The sequence below is a fragment of the Ursus arctos genome, unplaced genomic scaffold (genome assembly GCF_023065955.2).
Source record: "Ursus arctos isolate Adak ecotype North America unplaced genomic scaffold, UrsArc2.0 scaffold_3, whole genome shotgun sequence".
NCBI classification, from domain to species: domain Eukaryota; kingdom Metazoa; phylum Chordata; class Mammalia; order Carnivora; family Ursidae; genus Ursus; species Ursus arctos.
Genome location: NW_026622985.1, coordinates 80,013,363 through 80,029,980, shown reverse-complemented (window position 1 = coordinate 80,029,980; position 16,618 = coordinate 80,013,363). Strand labels below are relative to the sequence as shown.

Sequence of the window (16,618 nt, the reverse complement as noted above, 5' to 3'; positions counted from 1 at the left end):
ACAAATTTTTCTGGGATGGAGCACAAGAGGCTGTCAACAATTACCAGTGGGGATCAAGGGTGAGTAGGGAGAAAGGGAGGATTTATACATCTACATATTTTAAATATCTATAACAAATGCTCTTTTAAAATGTAGGTTATTTTGAAACAGCAAAATGGAATTTTATATGCTTACACATGAACCCCCAAATAGGTGGCAAATGAATAATATTTTGTTCAGAACAATCTGTTCCAACAGTTGATTATAATTAACTCTTGTTATGTCCCACAGGGTACATAGCTACATTAACCTCTAGCATTCTCAAACACTGCAGAAGGAGAGAATAAATTAAAAGTACTTTTCAGTATCGATTTTGCTCAACAAATTAATCTTTTAAATATTTCCATATGCCCACAAAGCCTCCACCATCTGAAGGAGGAAATTCAAAATGTCTGCTTTCTGCATAACCCATTATTGAGTAGGTTCTTGTGCTGCTCTTAGCTATAAAGTCATTTTTCCATATGGTGTATCATAATCTCCCAGTAAATCTTGAAGACTTTCTTTCTGAGTCTCAAAGTTTTTGTTAATTCTACATATACCTCCACCTCTGAGGAATCCTAGCCTCACTAAGCCAATGAGCCTTCTACTTAAAAGAAATTATTCAAAGTTCCTTCATCTTTTATTTTTTTAAAGATTTATTTATTTATTTATTTATTTATTTATTTATTTATTTATTTATTTTAGAGAGAGCATGAGCAGGGGGAGGGTCAGAGGGAGAGAGAGAATCCTGAAGCAGACTCCCTGCTGAGTGCGGAGCCCAGTGGGGGCTTGATCCCAGGACTCTAGATCATGACCTGAGCCAAAATCAAGGGCCAGCCGCTTAACCAACTGAGCCACCCAGGTGGCCCTCCTTCATCTTTTAATAAAAATTTCTTGGTATATTCACTACCTTTTCCTTCTTTCTTCTATTTTAAAGGAAGAGGTCTCTCTCCTCATCTTTTCTTTCAAACTACCTCCCAATCTTTATTTTGTATTTTTTTGTCTATTAAATTAAAAAAATAAATAAATACCACTGTTGTCAGTCTCATCATAGGTTCATAAAACTTGAGTCATTACCACTCTTCCTCTCCTTCCAAAATGTCTTTTGTTTCTTCTTGATCTTACCTTTGCATTAACACAAAGGGAGGAGTTTAAAAAGACTCCCAGGTCCTGCCCTAGTGCTACCAGTTCATAGGGTGAATGACGGAACTGCTAAGGACCAGGAACACCTGTAAGCCCTCACTGTGCTTTTGCAAGTTCCTCATTCTATCTGAAGCTTTACCTTTATATCCTTGGAGATAATCCATTCTTCTGAATTTCTGCTGCAATTATTGTCTATACCATTCTCTGGCTTGCAGCCCAGGCTCCTTTACATTGACATTCTTCTCTTAAGCCCTTGCTTAATCTTCCTAACTGTTGGTAAATTCTTAAGATTATAGATAGATCTTATATTTCTTATTTCCACTATCTTACCCAAAATACATTTTATACGATAATCATGTGTGTCATTTCCACCCTAGAAATTCACAAAATTCTATAAGAGCACTTTGAGGACAACAGTCACATTTACTATCAATGACTTACTTGTACTCAGGCCTCCATTTCCATCCTCATGCCCCTCCCACCCCACCCCCCATACTGCTATCACCGCCCACCTCTCTTCCTTCCTATGTATCTTCCCTTTCCTTCTCTCTCTGGTAAGTAGTACTAAAGAATTATATGCTATGCTTTTAGTTAATTCCACCTGTAAGGGTAACCTGTAAATGTGACTTGTATTTCCAACAGTATGAATTACTAAATACATCGAATTATCCTTCCACTGCAAACAACTAAACATGGAGTATAAACACCTACTTAAATTTACTAACTGTAATAGTTATTTCACAGTAGTGGACAAGCTCTCCACTTTATACTATTTGAAGTCAAAATTTTTCTTCTTGCCTTAGAATTTCAGAGACTTTTAAAAAATTCCAAACTACTCATTTTATAGGTGTAGAAATTTAGGTCCAGAGAAGTGAAATCACAGAACAAATCACAGACCAAATTAGTAATAGAAAATAGATCAAAACCCATGCTTCTTGATTCTCAATGTAGTGCTTTTTTATCCCAAACCAAAACTCTGTATCTTGTCCTTCCTTCCCCACTTTTTAAAAAGATTTTATTTTTAATTAATCTCTGTACCCAACATTTGGCTCGAATTTACAACCCTGAGATCAACAGTTGCATGCTGTACTGACTGAGGCAGCCAGGTGCCCCTTCTCCTCCTTATTTATTTTTTTTTAAGATTTTATTTATTTGTCAGAGACAGAGCACATAAGCAGGGGGAGCAGCAGGCAGAAGGAGCAGGCTGCCCGCTGAGCAAGTAACCTGATTCGGGGACTTGATCCCAGCACCCTGGGATTATGACCTGAGCCGAAGGTAGACGCTTAACTGAGCCACCCAGGTGTCCCTCCTTCCTTTCTTTATTCCACTCTTTTTCCCTGTGGCAGAAGGGCAGCCAAACTAATATGTCAATTACCCTTTTATTCTTCCCCCCAAAGAGCCCATACTTATTTATAATTTAAGGATTTAAAGAGCATTTCCTAGTGGTGCTTGTCTCTACTCCTGCTGAGCCTCTAGCAGCGTAACCCTCCTGAGGCAGTTGATAAATTGTGTATGGATTATCAGCAATAGAATGCAAATTTACCTTGGTAACAGGGGAACGATGACAGTAGAAGGGCATTATCTGAGTAATAAGACTTAACAAAGCTTCCACAAGGAAGATAGCAGGAATCTCATCCTCACCTGGACTAAAAAAACTACAATCCTTTGACAACTATAAAATGTAAACGTCACCTGAAAGTCCAGCGACTTCCTAACAAAGGTCTAACTAGTAGTTAGGGAGGTCACTGGTGTATTAGATGGGGCCAGGAAGAAACAAGAAAAGACAACAAATAAACCAAAGGGCACCAGGGAAACTAATAAAGATGCTAATAAAGAAAGAAAAACAAAATAGAGGGAGGTTGCATGAAGGTAGCATAACTATGACATTATGTAGTCACCTTTCCCATAGCCCAGATGAGAACTACAGCTGGAGTCGTAGTTCTTCATTTATATTCAACTGGTTTCTGCGTATTAACTTCCGTAGACTGGTCTCAAAGTGAGACCGCTAATAAAAGAGACTTAAAGTTACTAAAATTCCAGCTTAGAACAATCTGAAACCACTCAAATGTTCATCAACAGGGTTTTGATTACATAAACTGGGGTACATTAGAAAAATGGAAAAAGAGCAGCTTTTTTATTCACTCGGAAGGTTCATATTATGTGACCCTTTTGTGTAAGAAAGATAGGATAAAATATACGTATTATTTGTATTTGCATAAAGAAGCAATAAGAAATGAATGAATGAAAAACAGGCCATGAAAAAAATGTTTTGGGCTATTTATGTGTAAGTTCATTATCAACTTTACTACCCAGTAACAACTTAAGGTTGTTACAATGGTACTTCTTATTTAACTTTTGCTCTTTCCTAGCTTAAGGATGAACTGGACCATCTGGAGGAGAATGTTTAATTTAGCCCTGGATGGCACAATAGGGTCTGAGCATTGAATAAATGATGTTGACTGATTTCCAGTCTCCCTCAGATCAGAAATTACTTTTTCTCCTGCTTGGACAAGGTAAGTGCCACCCTCCCTCTTACTCTTTCCACAATAATATATCCCCCAATGCTTACCTCCACTAACCCTTAATCAGTATTTACAATTCAAATAAATACCTCACTATCTGATTCCAAGTACTTAACCAGTTTCTGTGCCATGTGTTTTAGGCTTTAGCTGTCACTGTTTCTCCAGTTATTTTTTTTTTAATTTTTTATTTAAATTCCAGTTAGTTAACTAGTTTCAGGTATAGAATTTAGTGATTCATCACTTATATACAACACCCAGTGCTTATCACAACAAAGGCTCTCCTTAATACCCATCCAGTTATAACTGTAAATGCCTGTAAGTTAGTGACCAGCTAGCTACATGTAGTCTTTGCATAGTGCCTCAAATGCACTTAATTAGACACCCTGGAACTACTTTTTTTATGCCAGTCCCCAAAGTATAATTCTTTTTCACCAAAAATCATAAACCCTATGCCATGCCCTACGACCTTTCATTTTCCTAGGTTTTCCAGTCCTAAGACAGCTTAGAATCTATTAACTTCACTCACAAGTACTGACAGTTTCCAACATGCAAACAAATGGAGAAAAAGCATTAGTTATATCCCTTAGCTGCTGGGAAAAATGACTAAGGACCAATACAAATCACTATAGGTAACATACTCAAATTCCATACTTAAAGAGACAGAGTGAGATTCAAGACCAGGAATGTAAACACAATACTCTTACCTCAATTTCTACCTTTTCTTCTAGTCCTCTCCAATTACCTTCACCACCCCTTCCCTTCCTCTAGGGAGGGAGGCTGCAGGCAGCAGCTGGTTTACTCACAGCTAGCTTTATTTGGTTTACATGGCAACAGAAATGCACAAAAAGTCAGGCACAAAAGAGAGCTATGTGTTTATGATTGGTTCAAATTCTTTTCACCTAGGTAAAAAGACCCTTAAACTAACAAAAAGAATTGGGAGAAAGGAGAGGTGTTGGAGGACTTGAGAGTGAAAAGACATGGCCCTGGGGAATTGCTAACTGTAAATCTCTAGTTACTGTGCTTCTGGTTTCTGAATCCTGTTACTAGTGGCAGTGGCCCCAGATCTAGGGAAGAAGCTGAATAATGGTTACAATGTTATTATTTAAAGATCTTTCAGGGTGCCTGGGTGGCTCAGTTGGTTAAATGTCTGCTGAGCTCATGATCCGGGGACCCTGGGATGGAGCCCGGCTTCTCTCTCTCCTGCTTGCTGTTCCCCCTGTCAAATAAATAAATAAAATCTTAAAAAAGAAAAAGATCTTTCATCTGTTCACATCTTTGGATCTCAGAATAACACTGTTCTTTTAACCTCCCAGTTTTTATAAACTAGTGCTAAAAAGAAATTATAGGCAACATCACCAGTGGATACACCCAAACTCAGAAATATCTCTCTCTTTAGCAATAGAGGGAAAGAAGGAATGATTATCTTTTTTAGTCTACCCCACCCTCCACTATGAAATGAGTATCTTTTTTAAAACTTTAATTATAAAAGCCGTTCCTAGTCACTGTGAACAAACAAAAGAGGAAACAAAAATCAACCACAATCCCAACCCTTAACTATTATTGTTGACACTTTAGTATGTATCCTCCTGACAAAAAAGTGAGATGTTATAACCTTTTTTTTATGTAACATAATACATATTTCATGTCTATAAAATCAAAATACTAGAGCTGAGAGCATAGATTTTGAAGTCAGACAGACATAACTACCTCAGTGTTTTAAGCAAGTTATTTAATGTCTCTTAGTGCCTGAGTTTCCTTATGCATAAATGAAATAGAAAGTCCCAAACTCACAGGCTTATTCTAAGGATTAAATAATGATGACAGAACAAATCTAGCACATTGTGAATACTCAACAACATAGCATACCTTGCATAATTTTGTACTTCTACAACATTTTATTAAGTGGCTACTAGCCCACTGGAAAAATGTATCCTAGTTTATTAAAAATCCCTTGTTGTCAAAATAAAGTTGCTTCTAAATTTATAATATTATACATAGCAATGCAACAAACACTAAATCTAAATTTGTACGTGTTTGTGATTGTTTTTCCTTAAACAAAATTCCTAGAGTAGAATTCTAAGTCAAAAGGAATAACGTGATCTCTCCCTCTATTGCCAAAATGCTCTCCAGAAAAGTTGTACCAATTTATACTCCCATCTGAGCATATAAAAATGTACATTTCCTCACTTGTTCATTTACACCAAAATTAAAAAAAAAGAAAACTTTTTTTTTAATCATGGAGAGCCTTGATGCTTATTCTTTTTTTTTTTTTTTTAAGATTTTATTTATTTATTTGACAGAGAGAGCGGCAGCCAGCGAGAGAGGGAACACAAGCAGGGGGAGTGGGAGAGGAAGAAGCAGGCTCCCAGTGGAGCAGGGAGCCCGACGTGGGGCTTGATCCCAGGACCCTGGGATCACTCCCTGAGCTGAAGGCAGATGCTTAACGCTGAGCCACCCAGGTGCCCCCTAAAAATATTTTTAAAATATCATGCATATCTGTTTATAATCAATGTTTCAAAATGATAAAGCATACAGGATTCTAATAGAAAATTCTATAATGTTAGCACTGTTAGAAGTGAAAGTTTCCCTTGCTTCAGTTTTTTCCCTATTTGGAGGTTAATTTTTATGTAGTCAAATGTATCACCCTTATGAAATCTGGATTTTTTATCATATTTAGAAAATAATCACTGATGGCTTCTTCCAGGATTTTTACAGTCTCATGAACATGCATGTCTTTCCATTTGCTTGTGTTTTCTTCAATTTCTTCCAAAAGTCTTGAACACCATTGGTGGGAATGTAAATTGCTCCAGCTACTGTGGAAAACAATATGGAGGGTCCTCAAAAAATTAAAAATAGAAATACCATATGATCTGGCAATTCCACTTCTAGGTATATATCCAAAGGACATGAAAAAAAGGATATCAAAGAGATATAAGCACTCCCGTGTTTATTGCAGCATTATTCACAATAACCAAGGTATGGAAACAACCTAAGTGCCCATCGATGAATGAATGGGTAATGAAGATAATGAAGATGTGATACACACACACACACAGAGGTATATTTTTCAGTTATGAGAAAGAAAAAAAATCCTGCCATTTGCAACAGTATGGATGGACCTCGAGACATTATGCTAAGTGAGATAAATGAGACAGAGAAAGACAAATGCTGCATGATATCACTTATATATGGGACCTTTAAAAAGGCAAATTCATAAAAACAGAGTAAATGGTGATTAGCAGGGGCTGGAGGTAGGACAGTGGGGTATTATGAGAAAGGTTGTTTAAAGGTACAAGCTTGCTGCCAGTAAATAACTAAGCCCTGGCGATCTAATGTGTAGTACGGTAATTATAGACAACATTATTGCATTAAAAACATCATACTTGCTAAGAGACTAGATCTTAATTAATCCTACCACAAAAAAGAAATAATAATTTTGTGACAGGACAGAGGTCCTAGCTAAGCTACAATGACAATCATACTGCAATACATAAGTGTATTAAACCGACATGTTATATACCTTCAACTTACTAATGCCACATATCAAATATATCTCAATAGAAAACCAAACACATGTAATAAAGATGTTTATAATGAAGAGGTTTATAGTCTATTTAAAACAAATATATAAATAAAAAGATACCGTGGAGTTATATTTAGAAATAATAATACAAATGGGAGGGGAGAAGTAGAAGTATACTACCATAAAACTGACATACTATATGTACCATATATATATAAAGTACCATATGACATAAACATAGTCTCTGATAAATTAAAGATGTACACTATAAACCCGAAAACAACCACTAAAAAAAGAAAAGTGTTATAGCTAATAAGCCAATTGGGAGATAAAACTGAATGATTGAAATATACTTAACTAATACAAAAGAAACAGGAATGGGGGAACAAAGGGCAGATGAGAAAAACAGAAAACAAATTGCAACATGGCAGACTTACAACTATCCCTATGAATAATCGCATCAAATGTTGATGGTCTAAACACCCCAATTAAAAGGCAGAGATTGTCAGATTGGATAAAAGCAAGACCCACCTATGTGCTGCCTACAAGAAACACACTTATATAAATACAGAGATATAAAAGAAAAAAGAGGGAAAAAATACCCTATGCTAATACTAATCAAAAGAAAGCTGAAATGACTTTCATAGGTATCCTCAGGTGATTTCAAATCTGATAATATGATGATGAGACAATATTCACCAGATTCCATCTTATTTATGATACTTATTTCTGAAGATGACAGGCCTAAGTCATGAAAAACTATATGCCCCATTTAAGAAGGTTTTCTGTATACTTAGGGGAAAATGTTAAATGCATTTCCCCCTATATAAGTTATCTCATTTTTTATGACTTATCAACATTTAAACATTTAAACCTAGCATATAACTAGATGCTTCTCAGCTTCACGCCCTAGTGGTACATAATTCCACAAACCAGCAAACTTAAATAATAAAGGCATCCCTGCACAATCCCACCCACCCCATCCTCAGGCAATTATTCTTGGGGGAAAAAAATCCCAGAGTTGTAAATTCCTTTTGTGAGCCTGTGTATTTTAACCTACTTTCATGAAATACAGAAACCAGAAAACCCCTCCCCCTCAGTCAATTTAACCAAACAATTCTTTCAAAATACTATTTCGCTGCTTTTTAAAAATTAAAATAATTTCTTTTTTTAAAAAGTTGAGGGATGGGGCGCCTGGGTGGCTCAGTCGTTAAGCGGCTGCCTTGCTCAGGTCATGATTCCAGGGTCCTAGGATCAAGCCCCGCTTTGGGCTCCCTGCTCAACGGGAGCCTGCTTCTCCCTCTGCCTGCTGCTTCCCCTACTTGTGCTCTCTTTCTCTGTCAAATAAATAAATAAAAATCTTAAAAAATAAAAAAAAAATTGTAAAATTAAAAAGTTGAGGGGTGCCTGGATGACTTAATTGGTTAAGTATCAGACTTGTGGTTTCAGCTCAGGTTATGATCTCAGAGTCCTGAGATCCAGCCCCATGTCGGACTCTGTGCTCAGCGGGGAGTCTGCTTGAGTTTCTCTCTCTCTCTCCCTCTGCCTCTTCCCCATTCTTTCTTTTCTCTCCCTCCCTTTCTCTCAATCTCTAAAATAAATAAATCTGAAAAAAAAGTTGAAATGGCTATTAATACCAAGTATATTTCAGAACAAAGTACATTATCAGAAATAAAGGGTATCATTTCTTAATCATAAAGGGGTCAATTCATCAAGAGAACATAATCTTGAATAGTTCTATATCTGATAACTAAGCTTTAAAATACATGAAATGAACATGACAGAACTGCCAAGAGAAACAGACAAATCCACAATTCTAGCCAAGATTTCAAAACCCCTCTTATTAACTGATAGAACAAAGAGAAGACCAGAAAGGATTATAGAAGACTTGAATAACACTACCAACCACTTTGACCTAACTAATATTTATTGAACACTCAATCCAACGAAAGCAAAAAATATATTCTTTTCAAGTCCACACAGAACATTTAACAAGATAAAACATATTTTGGGCCATAAAACAAGTCTAAATAAATTTAAAAGATTTCAAGTCCTACAAAGTACATTTTCTAACACAGTGAAATTAAACTAGAAAACAGTAACAGACAGATGTCTGGAAAATCCCCTGAACATTTAAAAATTAAATACAACACTTCTAAATAATCCATTGGAAGAAAAAGAAAACAAAACAAAACAAAAAGGAAGTTAGAACACTTTCAAACAGCCTGAAAACATAACATATCAAAATTTGCAGGATGCAGCTAAAGTAGCACTTAGAAATTTGTAACACTAAACACTTCTATTAAAAAAGAGAAAGGTCTCAAATCAAAAACCTCAGCTTCTTGGGGTGCCTAGGTGGCACAGTCGGTTGAGCAACTGACTCCTGGTTTCGGTTCAGATGGTGATCTCAAGGTCCCGAGCTCTGCGCTCAGTGTGGAGTCTGCTTGAGGTTCTCTCTCCCTCTCCCCCTCCTGCTCATGCTTTCTCTCTCTCTCTCTCTCTCTCTCTAAAATAAATAAATAAATCTTAAAAAAAAAAACCACCTCAGCTTCTTCCTTAAAAAACTAGAAAAAGAAGAGCTAATAAAACCCAAAGTAAACAGAAGAAAGGAATAATAAAGATCAGAGCAGAAATCAATAAAATAGAAACTAGAAAAGTGGTTTCAGTGAAACCAAAAGCTGGTACTTTGAGAAGATGAACGAAATAGAAAAGCCTTTAGTCACACTAATAAGGAATAAAAAAGATAGATCCAAATTAACAATATCAGGAATGAGAGAGGTGACATCATTTCAACTCTACAGATATTAAAAGGAAAATAAGAAAATATTAACAATGTTTTCTAATAAATTCAACAAATTCTTTGAAAGACACAAAGTTCACTCAAGAAAAAACAAATACAGCTGAATTACAAAAATTAAATTTGTGGTTAAAAACCTTCCCACACAAAAGACACCATGCCCAGATGGCTTAACTGGTAAATTCCACCAAATATTTAAGAAGAAATAATATAAATTCTACACAAACTCTACAAAGGCACAGTTAGAGAAGAAAACTACAAATGTTCTCACTGACACAGATCCAAAAATTCTTAGCACATTTTTAGAAAATCAATTCCAACAATGTATAAAAAGAATAATGAATCACAACCAAGTGGGATTTATCCCATAATGGAAGTTTGGGGTAGCATACAAAAATCAATGCAATTTATCACAATAATAAACTAAAAAAGAAAAATCATATGATCATCTCAATGGGTGCAGAAAAAACATTTACATACAAGTGTATACACACACACACACACACACACACACACACACACACACACACACACTTTCATTTTTCTTGAGTGGAGTTCTAGGAGGGTAATTCTGCCCCATATGGGATTACCCTAATAGGCAACTTTTGCTTGGGGACTCCACCTCTTCCTGGCTGAGATTTTCTCAACTGTAGCATGGTCTGAGACTCCTCCTAACCAATCTTTCCTACCCTGTCTTCCTTCACAGGTGGTACACCTGCCATCACATTCTGAAAGCTCTCCCTGCCTATTCCTGTCTACTTTCTCTTTATAGTTCACAGGTGCTTTCCCCCAATAAAGCTTGTACTCTAAGCTTGTCTTAACATCTGCTTCTTGGGAGGATCCACACTGACATAGGGAGCATAAGATAATTTAGTTAGTTGGGGAAGAATTAGCTACTTGTTTAAAGGGGACTTGACTCCACATTCTTCATGCCCAGCAGTGAGTTTAAGCTATACAATGGTTGGCTTCTCTAGACAAGCAGTTGGAAGCCATGGAGCCAGACATGAGGGAAGAGATATGAATTTTGTTTTCTTTTATCTTAGTATACTGTGGGCTCTTTTAGCTATTTCACTTGAACACTCAATTACTCTGCCTCAGGAAACAGAGCAGTCTCTAAGTGAATCACCATATTTTTCCTTGCCCTGTCTTGAACTGAGAGATCTGGCCAACAATGAAGGCAAAAGTACCATTCTCTGGCATTTAAAATATCCTGAAGGACAAACATGTTATCAGCCCAAGTCTTCTTCATCCCTATCACAAAGGAAAATCTCAACCCAAGGATAGATGATATGCCGTTTGTGATAGGCAACATTCATTTAAATAAGATTTCACTTGTATTTCTTTTGAAGTTTACATTTGGCTTACTTTAACCATCATTCTGTTCCAAAGGGATAGTCTTAAGAAATTTGCCAAAGTTTTTAAATCACTGAAACAAACTGAGAATGTATAGAGCCTATAATGATCAGTGGTTTTACATTAGAACCTCAAGAATCACGTTGCCTTGTTGTGTATGGTGCTCCATAGCCTGTGGATGGCTAGCAAGTACTAAACCTCCATAACCTGCCTTCGAGGGCAAAAACTCCCTTTATTCATAAGACCAAAATATTCCTCAGAAATTTTTCAAAGGAGAGCTTCTTAAATCTTACATTTTGGCCTTATAGCTTTCTACTACAAAAGTGCTGAGGAACAAAGGTACACCATTACCCAAAGACTACCTCAGGACATTCTTCTTAGAGAGGTATAAATCTGCCTGCCCTTAATTTCACCTCCTTACAAAGTTCCCTAGGCCAGGCTAAATAATTCCTTTCTTGCTCTAATGTTAACACCCTTCAGATATTTGGGAGTGTCTCTCTCTCTCCTGAATCTTATAGTTGCCAGAATTCAGTTAACCCTCTATGCTTAAAATCTTTAACTGATCTTCACAAATTTATCTATTTATTCTTTTCAGCACTCAGAGCTCACCACCCTCTGTTCCTATCATGCTGACACTGTGCTAAATGTAATACTCCCAGTGGGCTCTTGCCAACTCCCTATGCTGTGGCACAATTCTTCTTTGTTCACTGCCTAGAATAGCGCTGGCTTTCCTTTGACTGCCAGATCGTATTTCAAGCCCAGACCAAGTTTGTTATCTGCCATTACTGTCAAGTCTCTCTTGCCCTTGAGTTGCAGCTTTTTTTCCCCTGTCAGATCTCTTGTATCTCTTCAGTCTCAGAAACAAGAGTGGAATTGTGCCCTAAATCTAATTTCCCAGATGAATGAATGTTGTTCATATATTGGCCCAATATTCATACTAGAAATTGCTTATTGATAAATTTTCATAACTAAGCTTTTTTCCCTCTGTTGGATTCCTATGATCTTTCCTTGTTAAAATTTTACTCAAACTCATATCCTCCTTCTATTAACTTTTAGTTAAAAAAAAAAATAAGTTGTATACTTTCCATAGTTCCTTCAGTTCAATAAACTTTGACTAAGCACCTACTATATGAAAGTGTTGTGATAAACATGAATATATTGCTTTTGCCTCCAAGCAGCTCAAAATCTTGTTTGAAAGAAAAACGTGTAAATATATATAAATATAGTTAATAATGCAATAATGAAAATTCATACAATCTACAAAGGTCAGCAAAGGTGATAACTCTATAAGAATCTATCAGATCCAGAAGGAGGAGGAAGGCATTCCAGTCAGAGAGAAATTCCAGAACAAGGGCAAAGAATGTTGAATAGTGTGGAATGCTTGGGAAACAAATGACATGATATTGCTGGATCATAAAGGGCAGGCAAGGGAGAAATGGCAGGAAATAAAAATAGGGAAGTAGAAAACAACCAAAGTACTATACCCTAAAGTACCTTGAATCCCAAGCTAAGATGTTTAAACCTGATCATAAAAGCAATGAGCGAAGGTCAAAAAAATATAAAAAAGAAAGATATAGGGCACCTGGGTGGCTCAGTCAGTTGAGCATCTGACTCTTGATTTCGGCTAAGGTCATGATCTGGGGGTTGTGAGATCGAGCCCTATGTTGTGCTCTATGCTCAGTGTGGAGTCTGCTTGCCCCCCCTCCCTCTACTCCTCCTCCCCGCCCCGCTCTCTCTCTCAAACAAATAAAATCTCCAAAAAAAAAAAAAAAGATACATGACCAGTGTGTTAGAAAAATCACTCAACATTAGTGGAGAAAAGAAAATGGAAGGAGGGGAGGGCAGAGGCAAGGAAATCAGTCAGGTGGTGTGCCTGGCTGGCCCAGTTGGTAGAGCATGTGACTCCTGATCTCGGGGTTAAGTTTGAGCCCCATGTTGGGGATAGAGGTTACTTAAAATCTAAGAAAGACATTAGGCAAGACAGAAGGAAAGACAGACGGGAGGGAGGGAGGGAGGGAAGGAAGGAAGGAAGGAAGGAAGGAAGGAAGGAAGGAAGGAAGGAAGGAAGTCGGGAAGTCGGTCAGGTGTCAGCTGCAATAAGCCAGGTGAGATGTAAGAGGCTTAAGTTTGAAAATTTTCAGGAGGAAAAAAATCAAGATGGCTATTTTCAGCCTGTCACTTACTGAGCATCAACTAGGTGGAAGATGCTGTATTTTGTGCTTTCCACATTTTACCTCATTTAATGATTACCATAACCCTTTCAGGTAGATACTAGCATCTTAATCTAACAAATGAGGAACCTAAGTTTCAGGGGGAAAAAAAAAGCTTAAAAATGCAACAAGTAAACTACCAAAAAGAGTCAAGTTTAGTAAAATGTTCTCAATACTGTCACTTCTAGAACACTATTGCAGAGTATACTTAGTCACAAGCAGCTTCATTGTCTCAATTTCAATTCATTTATTCAGCAAATACAAATCAGTATCTAGAATGTGCTAGCACTATACATAATAATTACAGTCAATAAGGGGAGCATGGCTGGCTCAGTCAGAAGAGCATATGACTCTTGATCTCAGGGTCGTGAGTTCGAGCCCCACACTGGGTGTTGAGATTACTAAAAAAAAAAAACTTAAAAAAATAATTACAGTCAATGAGCTTACATCAAGTGGAAATGAGGCACAACATAATCCCACAATAAAATCTATAATTAGAACTAATAAAGAATCATAAAAGAAAAAGTACAGGGTATTATGAGATAGCAGACAGTATAAGAGGAGAACTTAATTTGGTATTGAGGGAAGGGGATACAAAGGAAGATCTCTTGAGACACCGGCATTTGAAAACTGAACGTAGGATGAATAAGAATGATCTCAAGGTAAAGATGTTCTTATCTACCTCTCTCTCTCTTTTTTTTTTTTTTTTTTAAGATTTCATTTATTTATTTGACAGAGAGAGAGACAGCCAGAGAGAGAGGGAACACAAGCAGGGGGAGTGGGAGAGGAAGAATCAGGCTCCCAGCGGAGGAGCCTGATGTGGGGCTCAATCGCAGAGTGCGGGGATCACGCCCTGAGCCGAAGGCAGACGCTTAACGACTGAGCCACCCAGGAGCCCTTATCTACCTCTCTTTTTGCTGTCACCTGTTAGTTATCTCCAGGCATCTCATTGGCTGAAAACTCTCACAACTAGCTTGTGACTCCACCTTCAAAGTTCTTGAGCAAATATCTAATCAGATGCTTGACCTGAATTCCTTTTATACCTTCTCTGATGGCCATACCCTAGTAAACTTGTCAGTACCTATAACTGCTATACTTTTGGAATCTACAATTTAAATACTGTATTTCATCAAATCTAAGATGTCATCAGTTGGAAGATTCACCATTATTTCACATACCAATAAGAAAAAATGTTATCAATTAAACTGACATCTCAACTTCAGAGATGTCAAAACGGGAAAAAACCCAACAACTCCTAAAATCAATGAACTATGATATCTTAACTATGATGACAACTGCTAATCTTTTTATGAGTCTCTCACTGTATTTTTTTTTTCATTATATTTACTTCATCTTACCTTCTGTTGTCTTTGACCTCAACTATACTTCTGGAAAGTTGACCTCTTTATACTATCCTAATCTGTTAACTCTTGCCTGTTAGCAAAAAATGAGGTTAGAATTTAGAGACATGAATTTAGAGAGGCAGCAATTTTATAACTTCATAGCACTCAGTCACATAGGCAGACAGACAGAGAGAACGCAGACTATAGGAACAATCCAGGAATTTGGGAACTGATACAGGATAAGAGCCAAAAGGGTTGGAGGTATTTACAGGTGACTAACTGAAATGATCAGCCATTTTTAACAATTAGTATTTGTAACTCAATGCTTTAAAATACTTATCTCCCAAAATGTAACAGACTGAGAACCATTACATGACAATAGAACATCACTGAAACTGTCTGTAATGACCACACCAGCCTACCCATATCGTGCAACCCATATGCCACATGCCTCTCACCACAGCAAAATTATTGTAACAATGGTTTATTTTTTGAAACAACTTTAGAATAATTCCATTAATCTGAATGTTTCTGGCTTTTAAACTCACATAAAGACTCTTCTTTATATACAATTATGTGCTAAAACATCCTTTAGAAAAGCCATTCCAGTGTTTTACATTTTAATGATCTAAGAAATACAATAAAACCAGAACAGATCAGATTCATACCTGTAATAAAGAATCATGTTCTATATAAACAAAGTTGTGTACTTCTATACTATGTGGTTGGTGACAATGGTGAACAGGTCCAACACTCTCCTGACAAGTCATAAAAGTATGAAATTACCCCTAAAAGTTGGGAAAATCTCTTCTAGACTATCACCTCCACGGGATATGAGAACTTATCAGTGGATTTTTTTTAATGTTTCTGAATATAAAGCATGGGTCGGCAAACTATGTCCCGTAGACCAAAATGGCACATTGCCCATTTTGGCAGAGCTTACGAACTAAGAACGGTTCTACATTTTATTATTTTTTTTAAGGTTTTATTTTTTTATTTGAGAGAGAGAGAGAGACTGGGAGGCAGGGGGGAGGAACAGAGGAAGAGGGAGAAGCAGACTCCCTGCTAAGCAGAGGCACCCCCCCCCCAACTGGAGCTTGATCCCAAAATCCTGGGATCATGACTTGAGCCAAAGGCAGACGCTTAACCAACTGAGCCACCCAAGCGCCCTGGTTTCTACATTTTAAAACGGTTTTTTAAAGGGTGCCTGGATGGCACAGTTGGTTGAGTGTATGACTCTTGGTTTTGGCTCAGGTTGTGATCTCAGGGTCATGAGACTGAGCCCCAGGACTGGCTCCACACTCAGCGTGGAGTCTACTTGAGATTCTCTCTCCCTCTCCCTCTGCCCCTCCTGCTCATGCTCCCTCTCTCTCTAAAATAAATAAATATTTAAAGCAGTTTTTACTTGACCACTCTCTCACACCATACACAAAGATAAACTCCAAATGGATGAAAGACCTCAATATGAGACAGGAATCCATCAAAATCCTAGAGGAGAACATAGGAAGCAACCTCTTTGACATCAGCCACAGCAACTTTTTTCATGACACATCTCCAAAGGCAAGAGAAACAAAAGAAAAAATGAACTTGTGGGACTTCATCAAGATAAAAAGCTTCTGCACAGCCAAGGAAACAGTCAAAAAAACTAAGAGGCAGCCCACGGAATGGGAGAAGATATTTGCAGATGACACTACAGGTAAAAGACTGGT

General features: G+C 37.2%; 1 protein-coding gene across 4 annotated transcripts in view; it reads right to left on the bottom strand.

The window, feature by feature from the left end:
• The window catches only part of AHCYL2 (adenosylhomocysteinase like 2), a 160,661-nt gene that overhangs the window by 83,302 nt on the left and 60,741 nt on the right, over positions 1-16,618 (bottom strand). The window contains exon 1 of one of the 4 annotated variants that reach the window (XM_057304244.1): positions 9,540-12,304. The exons of the other annotated variants lie outside the window; for them this stretch is intronic. The gene's annotated coding sequence lies outside the window, so the exon portion shown is untranslated. Of the gene's footprint in view, positions 1-9,539; positions 12,305-16,618 lie in introns of those variants that run through there. 4 annotated transcript variants of the gene reach the window in all.